The sequence below is a fragment of the Patagioenas fasciata genome, chromosome 9 (assembly GCF_037038585.1).
Source record: "Patagioenas fasciata isolate bPatFas1 chromosome 9, bPatFas1.hap1, whole genome shotgun sequence".
In the NCBI taxonomy this organism is placed as follows: Eukaryota; Metazoa; Chordata; class Aves; order Columbiformes; family Columbidae; genus Patagioenas; species Patagioenas fasciata.
Genome location: NC_092528.1, coordinates 21,603,615 through 21,628,803, shown reverse-complemented (window position 1 = coordinate 21,628,803; position 25,189 = coordinate 21,603,615). Strand labels below are relative to the sequence as shown.

The 25,189-nt window shown below is 41.1% G+C and overlaps 1 protein-coding gene across 3 annotated transcripts in view; it reads left to right on the top strand.

The window, feature by feature from the left end:
* The window catches only part of GNB4 (G protein subunit beta 4), a 72,963-nt gene that overhangs the window by 15,202 nt on the left and 32,572 nt on the right, over positions 1 to 25,189 (top strand). The window contains exon 1 of one of the 3 annotated variants that reach the window (XM_065845120.2): positions 24,055 to 24,179. The exons of 1 other annotated variant lie outside the window; for it this stretch is intronic. The gene's annotated coding sequence lies outside the window, so the exon portion shown is untranslated. Of the gene's footprint in view, positions 1 to 24,054; positions 24,180 to 24,858; positions 24,981 to 25,189 lie in introns of those variants that run through there. One more of the 3 variants, XM_065845122.2, reaches the window with a different exon arrangement.

The following is a 25,189-nucleotide window of genomic DNA, read 5'->3' as shown; positions in this document are numbered from 1 at the left end:
TTTGGCATTATTTGTAAGTTAATCACAAGAATTGAGAAATTCAACTTGTTACAGCAGTTATTCAGAATTAAGAATTGCAGATTTGACTCTATTAACTGATTACAGGCTTTTTAATGTATTCAGACTCAGAATATGAAAAAAGTCCTCTCACAAATGGAAGTACTTCCAAGATGGCTTGTTGCAAACAGTTTCTTGCATAATTGCATACTCTATGTCACTCAACATTCATCTATTGAATTGCAATAGCATTTCAGCATAGAACTCGATTCTAACTTAATTTTATAATTTACCTGTTCAAGCTCAGCCAAAAGCGATTCTGAAAGCTATTCTAGTTGCATAACAATAACAAGAAGCAGAGAGAGACATGTGCCATTGCAACAGAAATAATTGGGTTATTAATAAGCTGAATGTGACATGGAAAAGTCAGCTCTATTTCTAAGCATAGTGACACCTTCACCATTAACTCTTATGCACACACAACTTTTTACAGTTTCTGAAATTTTGCTTAAATGGCTGAGCATTTGTTCACATACAGAGAAAAATAACTTTTTCTGTAGCTACCTAAAGTTCTGCAGTTTTAAGTGAAAGCTTCTGTTACCATTTATTCTTCTGACAGCTAAAATTAGAGGCTTTCATTCCATTGTTTTTATACACAGGGTAGCATGATGTAATGTAGTAAGAACATCCTAAAACAAGTTAGGAATTTAGAGTTATAATCACATTCAACGAAAGTTAAAAAGAAATACCATCTAGAGCTGGACTGCTCCTTAATTGTCTGCTTTGGATGAGGATTCTTTAAAATTCCTCTTAAACGTTTGTTTTTAAGGAATGCTTCTTTCCCCAGCAATTTTTTATGTGGAGGGGTTATGGGAGTTAGCACAGAAGCTATTAGAGATGTTAGGCTCTGCTGTGGGTTTTTCTTAATTCTCTGCTGATCAGACAAACCTGAATTAAGGCTGGATTTAGTCTCTGGAAGGCATTTTACTGGTGCTATCAAACTAGAAAATTCAGACTGTGATGCACAGTTTGGATTTGGGATGTGAATTCAGAGCCTTTTCTTAAAGAGGATTTTCTTCTATTATAAAGCAGATACAGTGCACCAATATTTGCTAAAATGTTTCAGCTTTAGAAAGAAAAGGTGTTTTTCTCATCAGAGGCTGATCTGAAGCTTGTAGCAAAAGAAACATTCAGCACATCTACTTTCTTGTTTTAGGTATGTTGGGATGCTGTCAAGAGGCAGAATTCAGTGTGTCTATTAAAGAGGTTTAAAAAAAGACTAGAAACCATCCAAAAGGAGCAGTGGGGTTGTCAAGAAAAAGCAGAAATCTTATGGAATTGAGGGTAATACTTCTGGTCTTACAGAAACACAGGATATACCTTAAATAATTTTCTGAATAGCTTTATAAAATCTAATTTGCGTGAAATTATATCTGTCCATTAGTATCTGCTTTGTTTTCATTCAGTTTGTAGTAAAGAGGAAAACAGCTGTTTTGAAAGCAAATAGTAATTCTGTTTTCAGACATTATAACTCTTAACTCTTCATTGCTGCATTTTGCTATTTATGGTGATGTAAAGATGATGAAGCTTAGGTAAGGCTTGGCTTTGAGATGTGAGTTTCAAGTAAAGTTAGGGTTTCTGATAGAAGAGCATTAAAATACTCAGAATTTCCCTCAGGGAGATGTCTGCCATTTTAGCCCAAAAACTCTTCCGATGAGATTTTAATTATAGTCACAAGTAAGGCTGAACTAGAAAACTGATGTCTTTTGGTTCTGGATCAAATCTAATTATAATAATTAGTTCTTATTTAGTACTTTTAATCATAGCTCTCAAAGTGCTTTGTAATGAAGGTCAATATCATGGCCTTATTTTACAGAAAAAGGAAACAACTACCTAAGATCAATGAGCAGCTTGCTAACAGACCTAGGAACAGACCCAAATCTTGTAACCCAGGTTCAACTCTCCTGTTCTCCCCATCTATCAAACCAAAGCAGTATTTACATTTTCATCTGTGTATCTGAAACCAGCTTCATCATGGCTTGGACTTGAATTTCTAGTAGTGTTTCAGCTGATTGTTACATAATCCAGAAAGGAAATTAAAAAACAAAACAAACAATACCCAGACTTGGATTTTCCTGCCTTGTTTCCTGCAAAATTCCTGCCATAATATCCACATAGAATTGTGAGTGATCTCAACAGGCATTCAGCTATTACGCTCCTAGGAATGATGGAACGTTCCACGCAGCAGAGTGGCTGGATAGGATGCCCCCAGGGTTTCATGAGCAGCCCCCTGAAACCTGCTCAGTACTGTGCAAATTCTTCACTTTGTCTCCAGAGGACCTGAGATATGGATGTTCCTGAATATATGGTACTCTGTGGTAGGTATTGTGTCTTTACCCTTTTATAAATCCTTAGCATGACAGATTCCACATTTCCCCTTGTAAAGTGACCACTGTGGAGCTGGGAATGTTTTCTGCAGACATTTATATCTCTGTGACCTCGCTGAGAGATACAGACATCTACTCTGGAACAGAGTGAGCCTGGTTTCCTTCTCCCTTTCCTCCTCTGGGCAACTACCAGCTATTATGACCGGCTCGATTTTAAAAAACTTGTCAGTGGTCCACACCATGACCTCCAGGCTGGATCCAGAGCCGATGTGTTCTGTAGGCTCTCTGAGAGATAAAGAACCAAGCTGCTGGAGCCTCCTGATTTCTATCTCTGATCCCAAGACAGTGATTACACTCTCTGCTGTCTGTCTATATGGTTTGTGGAGACTGTTTCCCTTGGCAGGGAATCACATGCTTATTGTACTGGCTCTTCTATAAGAATTGTATTATTTTTTTCTTCAAAAAGTTTAAGCCTTCTGTGTCCCTCTTCTTACAGAATTTTTTCACTCAGCAAAGAAAATGTAGCAGTGTTTTCTATGCCCACAAATCACGGGAGGGAGGACATGCAGTAGACTGGAGTTTTTATTAATCAGTATGTTGTCTTCTCAGAAATGTGAAATTGATTTTATCGAAGTGTGACAAATTGCTAGTAGTAAATAAATTGATATTCAGGTGAAATACAGGAGACTGTAAGAATCATACTGTGTATCTGATTATAAAATATACAATATGCTATGCCTGTATAGTAATTTTCACACATCAGTATGTAACCAGTTCATAAACATATGTAGGCATCACCATCCCATGTTATATAGACAGGAGATCTTTCATCTTGGAGAAGATGGTCATAGATGAGGTACTAAAATTAGTCAAATTTAAGAGCGCATACTCTCTAGAGGGGAATCAAAGATGCTGTTTAGACATGCAAACAACCAGAAGCATCAGAGCAGGAAAGAGTGTGGTTGAACCAGTTAGTGCACTGATAAAATCTGCTACTTCTAGCTTCAGCAGAATTTGTGAAAGTGATAGAAATAGAGCGCAGAAACACATGAAAAGAGATGTGTAAGGCAGTTCCTGTTGCTTAACCGTACATGCCTAGCATAGGTGCCTAAAGCAGGAAGACAATTTTTTCCTGGGCTATTGGGAGGTTAAATGCAGATGTTCTTTCAGAAAGTAATTCAGAATCCATGAGTATGGCTTTTGCTCTGAAGCACCTCTAGAGGAGCCTGACACTCTTCACTGATCATATAGGAGACTTAGGTAGACAACTGTTGATTTTAAGACCCTGAGTTAGGAATTAAAGTTAAGCAGAGGTAAAAACCCAGTCTAAGTGTGATCACTGCAAAGGCAACTCTGTACCTAGGACTACAAACCTAATATTGATAATGTTCTTTCCTTGTGTGCCATCACCATGGGAAACTTCCATTTTCCCCTCATACTCCTTTCTGTTATTTATACAACGTTCACATCTCATGTGCAGAGGCTGAGTGGTTTGTCTGAAAGACAAAGAAAGTCAGTGGAAGAGAGTACCTTGGAGCTGTGCATTGCATTTGTAACCAAATCTAAAGTCAGACAGACTCAAGGACTCTCCTCTCCTATGTTCCTTCCTAGAGATGGAAGGTTATTTGTCTAATCAGGATTTGTATTTTGTAAAAGTCCTTGGTAAAATCATAAATTGTGCTGTTTAGTTCAACAAGTTCTCTGAAAAATTGAGAAAACTTCATAATTAAAACAAGAGCAATAGTTTTTGTGCTATATCTGATTTAATAAAAATGCCTTATTTACTGGAATATAAGTGAGGTCTGGCTTTTCATTAAAATGGATGAAAAATTTTCAACTCAAAAATGATTCAAATATTTTATTTAATGGTTAGAAATACTTTTTTTTTCCCCAAACGTCATTACTGACAATCTTGTGTCCAAGGCCTTGCTTCAGAAGATCTGTTGAATTCTCTGTGCCTTGCATCTGACTTGCAGCACTATTAACACTTTCCATGTTTCTCTGTTGCACTTGTCTTGTTTAACACAAGACAAGAAGCCACGTGGGTGACAGCTCTGTACCAACAAATCTTTACAGACAGATGCTACAATTTGATCCTGATACTCACTGTATGTTTTAATTACTGCTGCAACTGCGACTTAAAAATATAAGCACCAGCTTTTTTTCCTATATATATTTCAATTTGAAAGTCTGTTCTGATTTAATGTAATATTAATAGGAAACTATTTTTAACCTAGATTAAACAGAGGAACAATTGCATCAATATGTTTCATGGTGCAAGACAGGATTTCTTCCTTTTGGCTGACATTCATCACCAGTTCTTGCATAAGCATTCACCATACCTAAATAAATTAGTAAAAACAAACTTCCTCCTCCTATTAAGTGGCTTTTTATACAAAGAAGATCAAATTCAGCTGATAAAGTCACCAGGAAGTATGTGTGATATTTAAAGTCAGGTTGACAGTGTAAATACTGCTGCAGAATAAAAAATGTCAGTTTACCTCAGAAATGCTGTTGTGAATTTGAGGTTGGTCCTATGATAGAGTGAAGGACAGACTCCTTGATTACAGTTTTTACCACTATAAGATTAGTGTTATATTTAGAAGTTATGGGAGAGAATCTGAAAAGGAATTTTGTGTGCTGCATGCCACAAAACCGTTCTGAAACCCTGTTGCTAAACTGACTCCCTAAAGTGGCTTAATGGAAGGCCAGTTACTGCACTTATATGTCTGGACAGAAAAATATTACATAATATGTGGTAGGGAATGATTTCACATTAGCTGAAGGATGAAATAGAAACACGTTAATTCTTTTCTGCAATTTTGTTTGATTCGACGTTTAGTTCTTGTGTGAACAGGTCCTTTTTCGTTGTCAGTTTTGGTTGTAAGGTCGGTTGCTTAACCAGACTGTCTGTCGTCCTACAGTACTCTATAATACAGAGGAGAGATAAATCATTTTGGTTAAAATAAAAATTAGAAACACTGAGAAGAGATGCCCTCAGCCACAAAATTAGGAAATTAAATCCCTCATACTTAGCATGGAACAGCAAAATCAGAGTGGGTATATTCCCCGCAAACTGAAAAATTAGGAATTAAGCAAGGAAACAGATGTTTATGAAATATGGTAATTCAGTCTTGGAGAAGACAAAAGAATGAAGCAAATTTTTTATTTAGGAATTTTCTTGGGTCTGTAAATAAGGGTAAATATGTGAAAAAAAATTACTTAAAATCTCTAGGGAAAGAGCACAAGGACAAACAAAGGAATGGTTTCAATGTGTAAAGCAAGACTTGTTCAGTCAACAACTCAAGCATTTGTGAAAAGTGAGCAAAGTGGTAGCAAAGATAGCTAAAGGAAAATGCATTTTAAAATTCCAGCAAGTAGACTTTAAGTTCTAAATGTGACTACTGTAATATGTAACTTTGGAAAGTTTTACATAGAGACACAAAGTATCTTCAACCATGTGGTTGAGAAATGTCATTAATTTGGTATAAAAAATACAATAATACTGTTCATGGATGTGTGTTTTGTGGAGAGAAATATATCTGTTTCCCTGATACGTATTCATAAACAATCCAAGCCCTTAAAATGCATGCAACCTGTATCTGTCTTGGTGCTAAACTCTTCTAGTGCCAAAGATAATACACACACACACAAATCTATTCTTTGCACCACTGCTAAACTTTACTGTTCTATTCAGTCTTTCTATTTTAATATACTTTTTGACAGTGAGAGTGAATGAGCAATCCTAGTTCCAAACATGTTCTCCTCCAGATAGAACTCCTGGTGAGCAGCAGCTTCCTCATCCCCGGGCTGACCGCTGTGCCAGCGATTCCTCTGTGCTCGTCTGATGTGGGTGCTCCTGCATTGGGGCTCATAACAACCCTTTCAGCTGTGTTTAAACAGACCCTTTAGATGTCCCTCTTTGACGTCAGCTTGGCTTTGGGGTCTAGTTGGTATTTTCATGTGACTGATAACAGGAGGTTTCCTGATATAGCCTTTCAAAGGAATGGGCAAAAGCAGCACAGCATGATTCTCTAGGGGACATAATCTTTGATACTTGAAAGGGACCTTTTCATCTTGGGCTTTGAGAGGCTGGGTGCCCAACGTGCTAAGGAGATTTAGAACATCCTTGTTTAGATTTTTGCCTCAGGAGATTGCTGTCTGATAGGTAAGAATGAACAAAATCCAAGGTAAATTCTAAGTGTTTAATTGTTCATGGAGAAAAAAAATCTTTCCTGTGAATTTCAGTCATGTGCATGAGATTCCAGGTGCTTAAGGTGTCAAGTGCATTTAGGGAGAAAAAGGAAAACTGTTAATAAGGGGATATTCCTGAATGAAAACATCACACACCATTTTTTCCACAATTAGTATTCCTGGTTAGGTCATTGTATTGATACTGCTCATTTGCATAAGCAACTGTTACAACTTGTGTGCACATACAAAGCAAAGTGTATTGTACTGCATATAAAATTTATGTTCTGTATAAGATAAGAAGTGGGATGCTTCATATGAAGGCAGGGATACAGACTAACAGTTTGGTAGCTGTGATCCAGATATCAAGTGAATGTTTTACCTCAGTTACCAGTATAGTTAATGAGAGCAGTGATAATTCTATCACATTAATTATAATGATGCACTGGAAATTACAGCTGCTGGCATGGAAGCAAAGCTTACTGGTAAGACAAATTGCAGTGATGCAGATAATTTCCAGAATGCTGAAGAAACTGCAGTAATGTGGGTTTGTGGTACGTCTGGTGATTTGTTTTGTTGGGGTTCTTTAGGAAGTTAGAGGGGTTTTGTTACTTTGTTTTTTCCTGTGACTGGACAATAGCAAGAATGGAGAGCTATTTTGGAATAAATTACAACATTATGTTATCAAAGGTAGATAATAATATAATGCTCAATATATTTCAATATAATTGATTTTTTTAGGAGTAGCAAAAGCAGGCTTCATCCACTTCACTCCAGTAACTGATATATCCCACAGAAAATTGTTCTGGAATTTGAAAATGATGGTGAACACAAGAGTTGTGAGCTGGCTAAAGTGCTGGCTCAAGATAATACTCAAAAGGAAGTCACAAGGCTGAAGGAATGTTACTAGTGTTGTTTATTTGGGATTTGTCTTGGGACCTGTTTTATTTAATTTATTTACCGTTGTGTTGAGGTGAAATTCCTAGATCAAAGTCGGAAGGTACTGCCAATGCTGAGAAGGACTGGGTTGTCATTCAAAAAGTATTAGTAATGGTAATGTTATATGACATTGGTAATAAGTAAGTAGTATACTGTACAAAGGCATACACCTTGCGTTCGGTAATAACTTCATCTATAAGCTGGGGGTTTATGAACTGGAAGTAACAGAAGTAGAAACAAATCTGAGTGTACTTGTCAGTGGAAGGACGAATATGATCATACGATGGAATATAATTATTGTAGAAAAAAATACAATCTTGGAAGGTGAGAACTTTTTAACAGAGAAAGGGAAATGGTGGTACCATATTAGGAGTGTTACATCCATTTGAGGATTTCTACCGTTGTGTTTATCAGTCTGGAAACAGCTGAACTGTGAGAGGTGCAAAGAAGAGCTACACGATGAGCAAAGGAATGAATCTCCATCTTTGAAGGAAAGTTGTAGATGCCTCATATACCAAAGCAAACTGAGGTTTCTAGGGAGATGAATTATTAAATATACTGGGAGCAATAATTGATAATGGATGGGTTCAGTGTCCATGATCACTTAGTCCTTAGCCTGTCTGCTGAGATCACTAACAAACCTGCCACTTGCTGCCTCTTCAGTAATCTTCTTTTGTGATGTGGCTGCTGGCCAGTGTTCATTCCAAAGGTCCACAAAAACTTGTGCGTGTGACACTGACAAGAGGATTGCCAGTAAGACTGTATTTTTGCTAGTACTGTAAAAAGTATTCAGCAGCCTTAAAAAAATGCATACCGTTTGTCAAATCTTGGCTGCAGATTACTTACAAAAGAGAGAACTAATCTTTGTTCAAGATTTTACTGAACTCCCTCCTGTTTGGTCTTTTGAACTCAGCTCTGAGGTGTCACTCCCTTACCCGCGCCTAATGAGCCAGCTCACCACCATGACAGCTGCTGCTGGCTGGGTGTGACTTGCGAGAGCTCCGTAAGTGCGAAGTGTGATGACATCATGCTCCCTAGGGTGCCCGTTATTAGCTGCTAAAAATAGTTACAGGCAAACACAGAATAGAAAAATCAAATGTCTGTTGAAAACACGAGTGAATGGGAAGGTAAAGAGCTAGAACTGAGCTGACGGACTTTTTATCTCAAAGCAAAGGCAACAACGTTGGACTGCCATTCTAGCAGATGTTGTAGATGATGCTTTAGGACTCGTGAGCTCGGAGAGCCCACTGAGAGAAGTTCATCCCTGGTGTGATTCCAAAACTGTCATGGTAAGTGAGCTTTTTGTGTTTATTTCCCACTGGTTAGGTTATCTGATCTGAGTAATCTGTGTTTTGCAGTTCTTAATGTATAATAAGTGTAGCTATGGGATTCACAGCACGAGAATGATGTCAGTCTAACTGCCAGTATAATCACTATTCTATGCAAAAAATAAAACACAAAGCAATATTAATATTGTAAAACAAAGTGTTCAAAGGCTAAGAAACAATGTACCGTATAACCTATATGCAGGTGTAAATCATGCCTCCAGTCTCCAAGTGTGTTTTGGGGCTATTCTGTGCAAATTCTTTTGACACCACTCAGAACCTTTAGGCCTTTATCTATGGACAGGCTTGAAGACAGAGGTTACATTTTCAGGCCTTAACTTAAATGCAGTTTTATAATTTACACTTCTGTTTAATATTTCTGTGGTATTATCAAGGTGGTTTGGATATTAAACTGCTCCAAATTAAAGCTGATATAAAAAAGCAAGCGCCTATAAATACAGAAGCAATATAGAATAGAATCATTTAGGTTGGAAAAGACATTTCAGATTATATAACATGAAAGTCTTTGCAAATCTCATCCTGGGTTTTTGATACTAATTAGGTCATGGACAGAAGTGTTCATCAAGGCTTATCAGTGCTGTTAGATGACTTTCTAACCGAGCTCCCCTAACTGTCTAAGAGCAGGCAGGGTAGAAATAGGAAGCTGTGGCTCTTCCATCCAAACACCACAGATTCTCATTCCAAGTTACAAATGCTAACCCATGAACCTGAAACTCCTTTGGCCAAAGTATTAATATTATCTTTTCCTCAACTCCTTAGAGTCACCTTGGCTTCATGGTGATTCAAACCCATCAGAAATCACTTGTAACTAGCACTGCTCCCCTTCACAGGGAGAACCTCTTCTCTGTCCAGCTTTTGCACCCTGGCCCCAAACTGCCCGGTGTTCTGTTTGCAGACCGTACCTGGGCTAGAAAACACGACTCTGCTGATCCGACAGAGCCTGACGTGTGTCTCTGTCAGCCGCTTGCAGCAGCCTTCCCCAGGGGGACTGAAGAGCCTGATGGATGTACTGCAGGTTATTAGAGTGTGTGCTAATGAAGCAACAGATCCATTACAGTATTTATCCATTTGGCAAGATCCAATTACAGGAACTTTGTGAAGTATAAAATAGTTTGATTTTAGCCGTATCCATCCTATAAAAGATGATGTCTCTAAGAGATATTCCCATCCTAACAGTATTTCCTTGTGCTGATTCATCTATGTTCAAGGTTTTTTGGAGCCAGGATTTGTTTCTGCCTTGTTGCTGGTAATATTTTTTGTACATCTGTCTGATAATTGTAATGGATAAAGCTGAAGAATCCCCTTGATCTTTTGCTTGTGGGGTATGACATGTAAAGTACAAGTTTCTCTTCCTTTTACTGATCAAAAGGCAGGGGACTGACATAGGAATTACTGTGTGGAATTACATTGTCTCTGGTATGTAGGAATTCAGACAGCAATTGTGATAGTCCCTTTTGTCCCTCAAAAGTGAGAATTTATGACTCAAATGGGCTCCACTGTCAGTCACAGATTTTTTTACCATTATGCTGAAACTTATTTTAATGGTATAATATCCTGTTCTTTCAGTTGCAAGTGTGATGTTTTGAATGCAAACTGTTTTACAGTCATTTTATTCAGTCTGCAAAACAGGCACCAAAAAAACAAAGTGGGAAGAAATTCTGTATTCAGTGGTGCTGGACAGAGGGAAAACTATAATAATAACTAAGAACTCCTATTGAAGAATTTTTCCTCTTTTCATGAGTTTGTGAGATTTATTTGTTTTTAGGAAGAGGACTATTTTTAGGTGATTCCTTAAAACTACCTGAAGGAGTAGCATCTGAAAGAGAAGAATAATAAGAAGCAGAAATACAGGGACTTCTTACAACATAAAATGCATTTTTAGCAGGTGGCCAACTTCTTGTTTGGAAATATTTCCTGCTGCATTAAATTTTCCTTGCTGTATCTCCCCGAAGGCTGAACATTGCTGTCTGCTGCAGACAATGCAGCAACGCCCTTATTTTGTACTAGCGAATGATTTTTTTCTATTCACAAGCTATTTCAGTATTCCAGAGCACCTCACTGCTCTAGCATGCATTTATCTGAATTTATTCATAAAAATATTATTCTCTCTTGGTTTGGGGGATATCATCAAGGATAAAGGCACATGCAGTAGCACAAACAACTGAGATCTGGCAGAGTTTTTGTCTGCTTAACACTTTTACTGATGGCCTTGACAGTGATTATAATGCCAATAGAATAAAATATCCTCCACAAAATATAATTTCCTGTTGGAATGCTGGCAAGTAATGCTGATGAGGCATACACTTATTGCGTCATCTATAGGTGATGGCACTATCTTGCATGTTCTGTTTTGAAGGTTAAACAAAGAAGTGTAAAAAACACTCTCAGCAAGAGGTAGAACTACCCGAGCCTTAGGTCTGACTTTAGCTGAGCACTCAAACCCTTGTGCCATGCTTTTTGTGTGCAAATGGACCTGCTGTTTATTTAAACCTCAGTTTAAATAGAAGCGATATAGAAAACTGAACTGTGTAAATGACTGTGAATGGATTTACCTGATTTTTGTAGAAAATCTATGGATAGTGGGCCAAAACAATCAATAAAATTAGGGTAAAAGTCTTTGTAAAACACCTGCAGAAGTATTTATAATATTTTTCAGTTTTACATGTTCCAAGCTAGATCACACTGAAATGATGGACAATTAACAAAACATATGCCTGGAATATGCAGGGTGTCATCAAAAAGATGGACCCAATTTGAAATCACTGTATCTCATGAACAGCCCGTGAATGAAACTCTTACCACTTGAAAGGGCAGGGCATGGAGTTTCAAATGATTACTGCTAGATAAGTCATTAAACAGTTGGTAAATTTTTCTGTAATTGGAACATGTTACCGTCGGGAAATAGACTGCTTTGACATTGGGTCCATCTTTTTGAATCACCCTGTGTTTAGATCCAGTAGCAGGAAACTGGGATATTTCACATGCACAGAAAACTGAGGGTTTGTCTACACAGGACTACACACACATGTAATCCAAATTCACTAACTTTGACAAGTTAAAGAATCTGATGTAGGAACTACTTAGGAAATGTAGTTGACTCTGTTGCTGTAAAATGTCAGACTAAAATATGAGAATAAACTCTCTTGCTGGAAAATACAGGAGTCTATAGCAATAGCTCTGTCCTGCATGTGCACAGCAGACAAGAAAAGGTTTTCATTCTGCTGCATGAGAAGATATTAATGGCACTGTCTCACCATGAATTTTCACACAATTAGATAGTTAGATTGTGTCCAATCTTGGCTCATCACCAAGACTACTTGCCATAAAATTTCTGACATCAGAAGAGAGACATCCACATTAAAGTGAAATTTGAAGATTGTCTAATATGTAAGTTTGTGAGACAAGAGTCCTTATCCACAGAACCAGTGTTGTCAGCAGCGCTGTTTGTTTGAATTAATGCTGCGGATTTGATCTAGTCATTGATGCTGATCTCGGTTTATATGTAGGATGTACATTGAATACATAACATTTTCTAACACACCAGGCCAGCATTCTCTCATGTAGATATCAAAGCTAAAGTAAATGGGAGCAGGCAGCATTTTCCAGCCTGAGGTGTCAGACCATTACAAATTTTGGGTGCCTCAATGTAAATGTAGTATAGATACCAGAGTTGAAAGATGTCTCAAAAATATATCCAAAGTTATGTATTATCTGATGACACTCTAGAATCAGCTGTTACTGCTGACATTGTACCAACACAGCAAAGGAGTCTTTTGATGTATTTCAAGAAACATGTAAGTTCAGTGTCCTGTAACTGCATCTGCAACCACCAACCTCTCGGATAAAAAAAAACTTGAGAAGGCTGTTATTTGTTTTTTAATCATTAACTTTGCACTCTTTTGCCTTCCTTCCTCCCTAAGCTTCGTTTTTGTGAAGATGAAACCGAGTAATGCTGTGTTTGCCTATAGGCGTCCTTTTTCCTGTGAACACAGAGAACCCTGAAGAACAAATAAACTTTTTAAGCTGCTGATCCTGCACGTTTGTAAATTCATTGGGAGATTTGGCTCACACAGGAGGACACGAGAATTCCCGGCTCCTAGGAAAGAAACGTCAAAGAACATGAAAAGAAAAGCCTTAGTAGGCACTGGGACTAGAAGAACAAAGAGTGCTTCCAAACTGCAGTAGTGAAAGCCACTGGGAAATGTGGAATAGTCTGACAGAAGCAATAAGAATGATGGTTCTGAGTCAGGCACTAAATCAGTTTAAAAAAAAAAAAGGCTTGATTCAAGTGAATTAAAGCAGCTTACATTCCTGGAAATGAATTATTTCTACTTTATCAAAAAAGAATAAAAAAAGACAAAGAGGTTAAGAATGTAATTATATGTTGCAGAAAGAATTAGATGGCAATTTCTGTTTCCTAAACTTACTTTCAGGGTACTAACTAAAACTCTGACATGCTGACTTTCTGTAGTGAATCTCAGCAGCATTGCCCGTGCTGCCTATTTACTTTTCGGTACTTCCTCCTTGGAGGCTTTCTTTTAGTCTGTGTTCTCAGCAGGCTTTTAGAGGAAGCTCTGGGTATTATTTTGTGTCCAGAATAAGCAGAAAGCACAGTACTGTCTTCTGTGCATAAGCTCCCCCCTTGTGAATTTACAAATATTGTAGAGAAACAAAATGATCACAGAAATAGTGTTTTGTTAAACGATCTTTCAGAACTGGTGCTGTGGACTTGGTTCCTTGCTTTGTCAATGAGTTCAAGTGTATCAGTTACACAATTTACTATTTATGTTGTGAAGGCCTTGAAGGAGGTGCTGAAGCCTATGAACCATGTCTCCCCTTTCCTATCTTAGGCTGAGAATATTTTCATTCTGTTCATCTCTACTTAGATGCAGAGTGTCTGAGGACTTGGTGCAAAGTATCTGTTTCCAGTGCACACTGATGTTGTGCCAGTCATATGTCATGAGGGAGCGTCCTCCCACTGGTATGAACAATATGACCATGAAAGAAGGCAAACAGTGACTGCGTTATGTCCTCCAGAAGATGGATAGAAGTTAGAGGGAATATGTTTTTGTGCACTGTGTCAGGGCCTTGCTCATCAGTTGCACAACACTGCTAATATTTGTTTCCTAGTGCTTACAAATGCAATTAAATCAAGGTTGTAAAACAGAAAATTGTATTCATATGCTTTGTGGATTTATGATGACAGACATACCATAAAATGCTAAAAAAGATCAGCTGCAATTAGTCTATAAAGAACATAATCACCAATATGAATTTGACAGCTATGATTTCAAATAGTCAACTTCATTCTGTTCTATATACTCATTAAGAATGTCTTTTTGTGGTGATTTTGTTGATAGATGGAGGTTGGTTTGAAATAATTATATTAAGATTCAGTTATTCATAAAACTGTATCATTTAATAACAAAAATCCATTTGCTTATGGATGCATTTAGGTTGCTGCATTGAACATACCCAGACTCCTCTAGTCACTGAAGAGGGTCTCTGGCATTTTGAATTGCCTGAAGAGTAGAAAAGGACTGGGGCAATTTCCACAGACTTTTTTCTGGCTCTCCTGATGCCCTGACGTAGATGAGATGCTCCTATATCACAGGGACCACTGGGTTAAATTAACCAGGTTATAATGAAGATTACAAAAATGACCCCCCAAGTTTTATATGCTTGCAAACAGCATTATCTCTCATTATCCCATTTTTTTTTCCTTGCTACTTCCCTTGAGAGAAGAGTTAAAAATTGCCCTGTTATGGGATGAGGGGTGGCCAATGGGGTAGCCTGAAAAAGCAATCTGAGAACTATGAATAGCATGGCCAGCTGGAGCCCAGACAGTCTGACTGTGACTAGTGATCCCCTGGAACAAAACTGTGCTGCAGAAGCTGCTGCAGAAAGCATCCCCCAGCAGGTGCCACCTGGAGAAGGCAGTGACGAGAGCCTGGCCTGCCACAGTTAAACACAAAGTGAGGCGAATGGGAATGAAAGAAAAACAGGAAGGGGAACAGTAGGAAAAGGAATTAATCTTTATTTGGTGTGCTGGAAAGATCAAACCTCATTGCACTATTGCAGTGCTTTGAAGTACATTTTGTCTTAGGACCTGTCTCTCCTTATGCCAATTTAAATAATCAGTTTAAAACACAGTGATGTGAATAAGCATCAGCCCCTTGCTTGTCTACTTGTACTGACAAACCTGTATGATGGATGCTTGCTTTTTTAGCACAGTAGTGAACCAACAATGCTAAAACGTGGTTTGTTTTGCTGTGTCAAGGGAACCAGCTATCGCTGTAGCCACGTCACTAAATCACATTACAACCCTCGGTCTAATGACATTTGTATAGATCTCCAGCTCTCCACTTTTTGTCACTAATCAGAGTAGTCTGAAGATAGTCACGCAGGGACATTATCCCATTTGATGTTCTTTCCCTCTACCTTAACTAATCATTTCTACAATGCACACACAGGCCAGCATATCCTGACTTTTCCAACTCCTTTTGCTATCTTTATTTTTCTTTCTTTTAGCAGAAAGAATTGAGAGATCGATGAGGTTATTGTGTCAGGTCTGTTGCTCGGCTCCCCAGTTTCCTGTTTTGGTGGGATCTAGCAGGAAACTTGAAATCCAAAGAACAGCCAAATCTGTCCTCATGTTTGCTCTGAGAGGCCTACCCTGCCTGTGTAACAGTGATAGGTGAACATGGTTTACCCTTAAAAGATTAAATATGCTTTTCTTACAGTATGTCTCATCCCAGTGAAGACAATGGTAGGGTTCATAGTAGCACTGCTGGGTGCTCTCGTTTTCTCTTTCTGTTTTAGCAATGCAAAAAAAAAAAAAGGTAAATTCTCCTCGTCGTTACAGGTGCTTGAAACTGCAGTTAACTGCAATTAATTTCATGAAGTGAACAGAATTCTTTAGGATTTTAATCAATGTAGCTGCAGAATTCCACCAGCCATCTTGAAACCATAACATTTGTTTTTAAGATTGAAAATGTTAAATTGATAATTTTAACAATTGTAGGGAATATCCTATTATATTGACCTTGATAATGTTATTGAACATAGCAAATACAACACTTGCTTGCTAAAATGTAAAGATGAGATGTTTAGTCACTTAGAGCTTCATATGGTAGTCATCAGGAAAACAGCTACTTTTTAAATGCAGCTGTCAAACTGACAGGTTGCAAAAGAAACAGATTCCCAGCTATTCAGTAGTTATAAAGATCAAGGTGATCCAGTTTAATCAGATCATCAAAGAGGGAGACTTGAATTTGTTGAATTCAAATAATTTCTTTTCTGTTCGCTCACTTAGGCTGGTCCTAACCACGGGTTCATGAGAAATTCATAATAAACTTTTAGCTGTTACTCATTCCAAGATGGCACTGAACATCAAATATTAATAGCTGTCAATTATAAGGCAGCAGAGACATGAATGAAAATACAACTGCCTTATTGAGAAATGCCTTGGATTGATTATAGCCATGTTGACATAAGATGGAATTCTTTGCAAGTACAGATATCAACTGATTCTGGTAATTTCCTTATGGGCATTTTTCCAGTGGTATTTGATGTAAACAAATGTCTCTGAAGATAAGCTGTGGACTTACTATGAGGATCATTTAGAAGTTTCTCCTGAAAAAGACGCCTCTGTGTCTGCTGTAGTTTAGACATGATTGTAGAACTTTATCGATTTCTGACCCTTTGTCCCTGTCTGTTGCTCAGCCTCCACCACTCTAAACCAACCTTTTCATCTTTGGAGTTGTGGAAACCTTGTTTTTTTTCACATGCTTGTTAACGTATTTGCCAAGATACTCAGGACTTCTTTGCAAAGGTGCTACTGCTCTGGCGATTTGGCAGAACAGGCCAAGGGATGAAGCAAGAAGCCAGAAAGGAACGAAAACCTTCAATTTTTGATTTCTTATTCCAAATGTCTTTGAATCAGCAGCTCTGGGCCCTTCCCAGCTCTTGAAGGAATGCCAGTTCAGTACAGTGAGTGAATAAGGTGCTTGCGGGGGCGACTGCTTCTCTGTCAGTTGTGAGAAGCTTTACTTTAAAAAGTGACTATTTTTTTGCCAGCATTACAGAGGTTTGAATGGTTTTGAGGAGCGGGTAATGGTTTAGGGAGGCTTTCTTGTTCATGGCCTGTTGCCCAGCCAAATCCAGCCCAGGTCATTAGTGACTAGAACCTGTTACCATGTTAACACAGTCTGATGGATGATGTGAACTGTACCCGAGTCCAGTTTCTAGCAGAAAAAGCAGTACAGAAAACAGTAGTGCCCTGGTCCCAAACTGACTGTCACAGCCAAGGGGGAAGGAGCTGCGCCCGCAGGTGCATTTGGGGCAGAGCTGAGCTGGGCACGCAGCTGAGCACTGTCAGCGTGAGCTTCCTCTGTTGCTGCACATCCTTCCCTTCTCTGCAAAGAGAGAACATTCGCCTGCAAAGCTGTCAAGCTGATGTTTTCTCCAGCATTGAAATGACATGCAGTGAAAATGGGCAAGCAAAATGAACAAAAATAAGGAGCACCTTGGCTAAGGAGCACTGAGATCTTCTGGTAAAAGATACACGAAAGAGCCTGAATGGTTTCATTCAGAGTTCTTGACCAAAGCCCCGAGTATATGAGGAAAATGATTAACAAACCATTAACAATCAGGCATTAAAATGGAAATTACTTCTTTATTGTTATTTCTAATTTTATTTTACAATGTTTTTGCTGTTCTTTTTTTTAATTTTGCTTATTTAGACTCTCATACTGGTCATTTTCACTTTGCTTATATTTAATTTCACTACTTAGCTCTATTGTTCTTCCATCTGAAAAGCCCTCATGTTGGGTTACTTGCTCAGCAGCAAGGGTAGAAGGAAGGCAGGTGGGCAGGCAATCTGAATTCTGATTTTGGCTCTGCCACTGCTTGCTTGGCAAACTGTTTACACCACTCTGTGCCTTACTTTCCCACAGAAGGACACTCATAGTCGAAGAAGAATTTAAAATCTTTCACAAAAAAAACTGTGCATCTACTAGTGCTATTTACTAAAGGAAAACACAAATGAAACCCAGTATTTTATTCCATGTGCTCCTTAAAGTGTATACGAGTTGACTAAGCCAAGTAAGCCTCTGTTCTTCATTTTCCTTTCCTGAATTAGGTCTAAATGTTGAGTCATCATTGATGTACACATCCAAATCACTATAGACAACTTAGCCTTCGAATTGTAAAAAATCTGAAACATTCTAGATTCTTCAGCCCATTTAACACGTGATATGCAAGTAGCAAATCCTCATAACTCGTGAAACAGTTACAGTACGGATCTGAAGCTGCACTGCAGAGAGTATGTATTGCTGTCTCCTTAAACTTAGGGTTCTCTCTGTTCCCTCCTCCTCGTTTAATTTGGATAAAGCATCCACCAACAGGGCACAGTAGTTTTAAGGGCACATTTGCTGTATAAGTTTGTATTACTTACAGTGTTTTAAAACTGTTGCAGATAAAAATAGAAATAGTGTGGTTTCTCTTCCTATGCCACAGTGCCATTTCCAGCATCATTAATTCACTATAACTGAAACCCTCAGGAATGGCTGGGGTCATAGCAACAATGTTGATGCAGATTCAGGTTAAGAGCCAGCAGCAGCTGTATGCTGAAAAGTTTACTAAAAATGGTCTCTGTCTCTCTGTAGACCTGGAAACCCAGCCTCTTGAAAGGTGAAAAATATCTGTAATTATTCTAATATGCAACACTTGACTGTAAAGAAAATGTCTTGCTGCACTACACCTGTAGGTTAGCTTAGATTCCAAAAGTGAAAAATAAGGAGCCTTTGCCATCTTTACCGTAATGCAACTGCAACTCCGAGTTAAATTCTTGGTTCATTTACGGATCTTGACCGAAGCGTTTGCCAGTGTGACACCTGACAGCTTGGTATTCTTCACTCTGCAGTTCACAACGCTGAGCTGTGTTCAGTGGGACCGGATTGTGATTATGTACAGTGGAGTTTGGCACTATGCAAATACATATACTAAGAAATATTACACCTATTATTTTCTAAGATATTGAGTAGCAATGCAATACAAGAATTTTTCATTAAAAATGTGAAAAGTAGTTTGATTTTGTTGTGAATGGAAACTAGGTCATATTTGTAAGAATTTCTAAAGCTCATTAATGGACATGATCTTGCTTCTTCAGTTGGCTTCCTGTCCCATAAAAAGGCCAGTCTCTGAACAGACTGAACGAAATAATACTTTTTTAAAACTACTTTCTTCGTAATTCCACACACTTTTACTACCTATATCAGTTATTGAATGCTCTGTTAAGCTCCTTGCATCTCTATTCACTTTTTTGTCTGCACTCATTCCACTTTAGACCCGGAACACAACTTTAATGCACATTCAGCTTTTCATTTGTTAAAGAAGTATCCAAAAGTGATCAGTTGCTGTTGTCTGTGCAGCTAAGTAGTCCTTGTTTGCTCCCTACTGCACACACTAAAATCCTCAGGGTTTAGGATTAGGTGAGGTATATGGTAAAGTAATTGTAATTTACAAAGCAAGATCTAGAAAATACCGTTCATAGCAGTTAGGAGGTCTGTTTGGCTGAAAAGGGTTGGGAGGTTTTTCAAACCGAGAGTTAAAAAGGGATCTTCATTGTTTCTGCCCCTCCTATCTGCTGTTCGCTGCAACTGAAAATGGGGCAGAAAGCCAATATCATGACATTTGAGCAGCCAGCAGTTGGTAGGAAGGAGCCTTCTCCCTGGCCATTTCAGCACAGTTGCTGCCAGAGAGTTACAGCTGATGCGAGGCTTCATCCCCTGAATCTGGGATTTGTAGGCAGACGCTTAATTTCTTCTGTGTAGGTTTTAAATACAGATTCCCCTTCCTCTGCTTGCCTACTTCTCTTCCCCTCCAGAGAAATCCAAAGAATTTCCAAAACGGGCTGTAGAGTTTTCTCAGCCCTCGCGTGCCATTATTACAAGTGGGTTGGACTGCGGCATCAGAGGATGTGCAGAAGCACAGTGATTAATATGAGCATTGCTTTTGCCTCACTTAGTGATCTTAAGCATTGGTGAAATAACTTGCAAATTACAGCAAGCGAGTAAAACCCGCTACTGATCTCTCAGTGTTGCAACTGATCTTAGAAGGGAACAGTACAGATCAAATGGTTTTTTCAGCCCATTTGATTTTTGTTGCTGTTGTCCTGTGATGAGCACTTTTCAGTAGTTCCATGAGGATCCATCATTTTGTCTGAAAGAAATATTTATACATATTATTAATAAATACATGTATACGTATAGGCCATACTTGAAGCATCTCTATGCACTCCCCTTCTGTTTAAATAGTGTTCAGTGATTGTTCAGTTCTCTTTAAGGGATGAGTCACCTGGCTCACTCCAGCTCAAAACTAGCTGCACAACGCTGCGGGTCATGATCGGTTGTTCTACTGGACCTCAAGAAGTACATGCACTCTCTGATAGCCACTGTTTCCTCAGTCTCCTAAATAACAAGAAAAGTGTTATTACTTTTTCTCCTTACATTCTTTTTCCTTGATTTGTATTTTAATTAAGTATTAAAGAATAAGCATGTGTATATAAAAGGCATTGAATTATGCTGGATTGGCAGCCCTAGAAACTGAAGTTTGCTGTTTCTTGGTAGCACAAGGACACTAATAAAACACGGCATGGATACTCCCCTCCACCTGGTCAATTAAACAGTGCTCCCAAGACCGGAGCTGGTGGTGAGCAGCTAGTGCAGTCACCATACACATTCTTTCATGGACTGCTAGAGAGACACATACACAACGGGAACTAAATTGCCTCCTTAGATGCATTTTATGTAGAGCATCAGCTGGTGAGCAGAGAGCTCGCTGCTTCTTGGTGCTGTGAAAGGTCACCGTGTGTAAACAGAACCACTGACAGAATGACAAAAGACGATCTGTCATGCTTCAGTTGTGTGGCTGAGCAAGTGGAGGGTTCTTGAAATGAATGAATGTTTGACTTCAGTAAGAATAAAAGCAGGTGATTGAAGGTAAAGCAGTAAAACATTTGCCTTCTCATTGAGGAATAATTTGAGGAAGGTATATCTGAAGGTGGACATGTTTTCCCATCATGTGTATAGAATATAAAGATAATATGTGTAATCCTGTTTAACAGAGTAATTAAACTATATCAGTAAATTAAGTAAACTTGTAAGTCTCTGGCTCTTTGTAAGACTTGAATAAGGAATGATGTAAGATTGCTCACTTATTAATAAGGGGTTAATCATGATTTTACTTCTGAGATCTGAAGAGAAAGATAGAAATGTAAGAGAAAAAATATGTAGATTAGCATATCTCACTTGGGTAGCTGTGTGGACTGCAAGAGCAGAAGTGCTGTCAGACATAAAGAATGAGGACAAAGCAAAAGGAAAGTGTACATACTGTGGGAGCGGCCTGATTTAACCAATGAAAAAAACAGTGATCACAGGAAGCCAGGTTGTCATTCTAGAGGTGTCAAGAAAGCGGATTGCTACATCAATAAATTCATCCTGAAGTCTGAATAAGCAATTTCTTTTTTCTTTTGTTTTCTTAAAGTCAGTCAAAGGTGTGGTGTGACTCAGTCACACCAGCAGAGGGGATTCCCTCTGGATCTTTGTCTCTTAGTTATCTGGGATTTTTTTGTTGGTTTTGGTTTGTGGACTTTTTTTTTTTCTTTCTTGTCTCCTGAACTAACATAATTAATTCATGTATATCCTGAAGTGTTTTGGGAAGGAATAAGATAATGGGCTGATGAAATGTCAGGGCTTTATGGAACATGGAAAGTACCAGGCTGACAAGGAACTCTGCATTCTCTGGAACCAAGAACAGACATGCATAGACTTTAGTGGTATTTTTAGCCATTGAGATTATATGTGTGCCTGTCCATCTTCATGCGTTTTGGTCTCAGGCTCTGCCAAGACTGGGGAGTTAAGAAAATGTCTCATTGCTTCCTAGTACCCGTTCACTGTCCTGACATGCAGTGTTTCACAAAATTTCCATTAAAAGGGTGTATTAGGGTGCTGCTGCTGCTGCTAACTTGGCTGAGGTTTTCAGTTACAGCTAAATCAGCACAATCTCCAAACAGGTTCCTTTCCTCTACCTTCCCTTTGGAGATGTTTCAGACTCATCAGGCAGGAATCCAAGCACTAGGGGCCTCCAGTAGAATTTAATCTATCAGAAGCCAAAGTGGCTGTGTTGGTTGTAGTAACTCATAATTCAAAGAGAACATGTTAGAGAAACTGATCTAGATACTGATTTTTAAAACTCATCTGGCACTGTATCTCAACATTTCTCTTCCACTGCAAGACAAATTCCTTATATACATTCTAAAATAATACGAAGCATATTGCTGAACTGGCATAAGAATAGTTCCATTAGGGGTAGCTCTGATTTTGCAGAGTAGGGCTTGGCATATGAAGCCAGGGATCAGAAGCAGAACTGGATAAATTACTGCCAGTAGCAGGACTGGGGATTTCTGTTTCGTTAGGAATTTGTAACTTCTTCATATAACAAATGACTAAACAGACTACGCAATAGGTGAGATGAGTTTTATAAAGAAAGGTAATTTCTTTGTATCGCTCTAAGAAAATATGTTCTTCCTTGCAAGCTTTGCGTTGCTGTTGGTCTTGGACCACCGCAGCTGAAGCAATGCCCCCCAGCATGATGAGTTCCCCTGCTGAGAACCATGTCCTTGTGTGCTCAGTTTTCCCAGTCTGCAACTGAAGAAACTTCCCCATCTCCCAAATGAGTCATGAGGAAAAAATATGTAATATTTAGAAAATGTTTTAATTTGCTCTACTGGAAGGACAAAGACTGGTAATTTAATCATATGTAACTACCTAAATACCATCTGAACTTTTCTGGGACTTTGTTTACTGCCTGGTATTTTCCGGAGCTGTTTCAAAACAGAAGATGAGAAATGATGTGCTCATTCTGGACTGTATCTTATCAGTAATCACTACTCTTGAGATCTGAGGTTTGAATAAAGAAAAATGAAAGGGAACAAGCATAGTTTAAGGGAGAACTATCCTTGTGCCAATTTCTCCCTTTTATAAAAACATGAGCAACTTATACAGTGATATAGCAACTCTGATAAAGTTTTTTTTTCCTCTTTGAGTATGGTACGAAAAAATCAAACCCATTCCTTGTTGATTTTTGTGATGTGATAACTCATTAAATGCAAAGTAAAGATATTGCTGAATGACATCTGTCCTTTGGATAAACAGGGGACAGATGTATTGCAGTGCAGGAAAGCACAGCGTAGACTTTGCAACCAGGACAAAGCTATTACAATAATAGGTTTGAGTCAGTCAGTTAAGGGAAGTGCATAAATGTTTTTAAAAACTGATTTAAGGCAAGCAATGAGCTGTTTCATTACGGTACGTACTGTATGTTCCAGTATGTACTGCCATTAACACTAAGCCATTTATCACTAATACACTAATAGCTCTAAGGTTGCTTTACCCACAGCAGTTAGGATATTAATGTAAAATCTTTTACAAAAATCTTGAGGCTTGGTGGTGCTGGCACTGTGGCAGACCCACGCTGAGCACATGGATGATGCGGGTGTCCCATGTTCAGTGTTGGGAGTCCTGACCAGGGCTGCCCGATGTTGGCTGTGCGCCGTGGCACTGAGCTCGGACGAGGCCAGCCTGTGGAAGGTGTGACCGGAGCATCTCACAGCTGAGCTGCTCCGTGTATTCTCAGGTCTCACGCTGGCTGTGATTGATGTTTGGCAATTTGGTGGCAATTTGAGCACTGGACAGGGAAGGGCAGACACACCCACGGGTGCCTTGTCCTGGGCCAACCCTTCCTTTGTCCCGTGCTCCACACCACCGGACAGGCCCGCAGGCCCCGCCACTGCCGGGAGCGGGGAGCAGAACTCTTGTGGTGCTGCCGGCCCTCAGCCCAGCGGCTCCTGAAGCCGCGGGCTCTGCGGCACTCGGTGATGCGGCAGCGCGGCCGCCGCCAGCACGCGGGGACGGTTTCTCCGCTCGGTGCTCGGTGCCGCCAGGCTCTGGGGCCCTTAAACGAGGCTTCCGCGGGCTCTGCGGCTCCTCCGCACCGAACACAACCGAGGGGACCCGGCCTGGCCTCGCCGCGCCAGCCCAGGGCACGGCGGGCAAAGGAGCCCCGGTGCTAGGACCGCCGGCTCGCTGTCGCTTTAAGTGCTCTGACGTCAGCGCTGCGCTGCCATGGCAACGGCCCGTCACGTTGGCTGGGTCCATGCGGGAGGGGGAGGAGCTCCTCCCGCCGCGACCGAGCGCCATGGAGGCGGCGGCTCGGTGACACCCGTGCGGACCGTTACCCGGCGGCGGCGAGCCGGCAGGTATTTCCCGCCCGGGCCGCGGCAGGGCGGGCAATGCCCGCGGAGCCGGAATCCGCCGGTGGGGACCGAAGCCTGGCGGACGGGCGGCTCTGCCCGTCCTCCGGGACTCGGCGGGAGCGTCCCAGGGCGGTGGCTGGTCCCATGGGGCGGCCGGCGGCGCTCTCCTCCCCGCCGCCCCGGCACCGGGAAGCCTCGGCCGGGCGGGGCGCGGCGGCACGGCCGGGCTGCGGGAGGCTGTGGGCCTCACTTCCTGGTCCGGCGGCAGCGCCCACCGCCCCCGCGCCGCGCTCGGTCGCACGCGGAGCTGGGGAGAGGGGCTGCGGGCTGGCGGCTGCCGGTCGGGGCCGGGGGGAAGGTTCCAGCGCGCTTCCCGCCTGAAGCGGCGCTGCTCGGACCACGAAGCCTGGGGCGGGCTCAGCCCCGCCGCCCTTCAGCGCAGGGTGGGCATGGAGCTCTCCGTGCGCGGAGTGAGCGGTTTCAGGACCGCGTTACCGGGAAGCCCCAGCGTCTCCTCTGCCTTCCCCCCACTGCCGCGCCCCCGCAGAGCCCGGCGGAGCCGCCCGGCAGCGCCATAGCCGCCCCGCGCCCGCCGGCCCCCGCCCCTCCCTTCGCGGGCGGCCCCATCCCGCGGGCGAGAGGGGGGGTATGGGCGGCACCACCGCGCCGCAGCGTCGGGGGAAGGGGGCGGTGCTCGGCGGGGAGAGCCCAGCCGCAGCGGGGTGACGGTTGAGGCGGCCGCAGGCGTCGCCGCCACCAGCGGCCCCAGCTTGGCCGGCAGCGCCGCTGCGACTCGGCTAGCAGGTAATGCCCCGCCGCCGGGGCTGCGCCTCCCGCCGGGACGTCGGCTGCGGGTCGAGGGGCCCCGCCGCGGCGCCGCGCTGAGGCGGTGGGCGGGTGAAGGGCGCGGTCCCGCCTCGGGGTTACGGGTGCCGGGGTCCACCGGGAGCGGCCGGGCCCGTCAGGGCTGGGCGACATCGGCGGTTTGCCTTCCTGTCCGTCCCGGAGCGCGG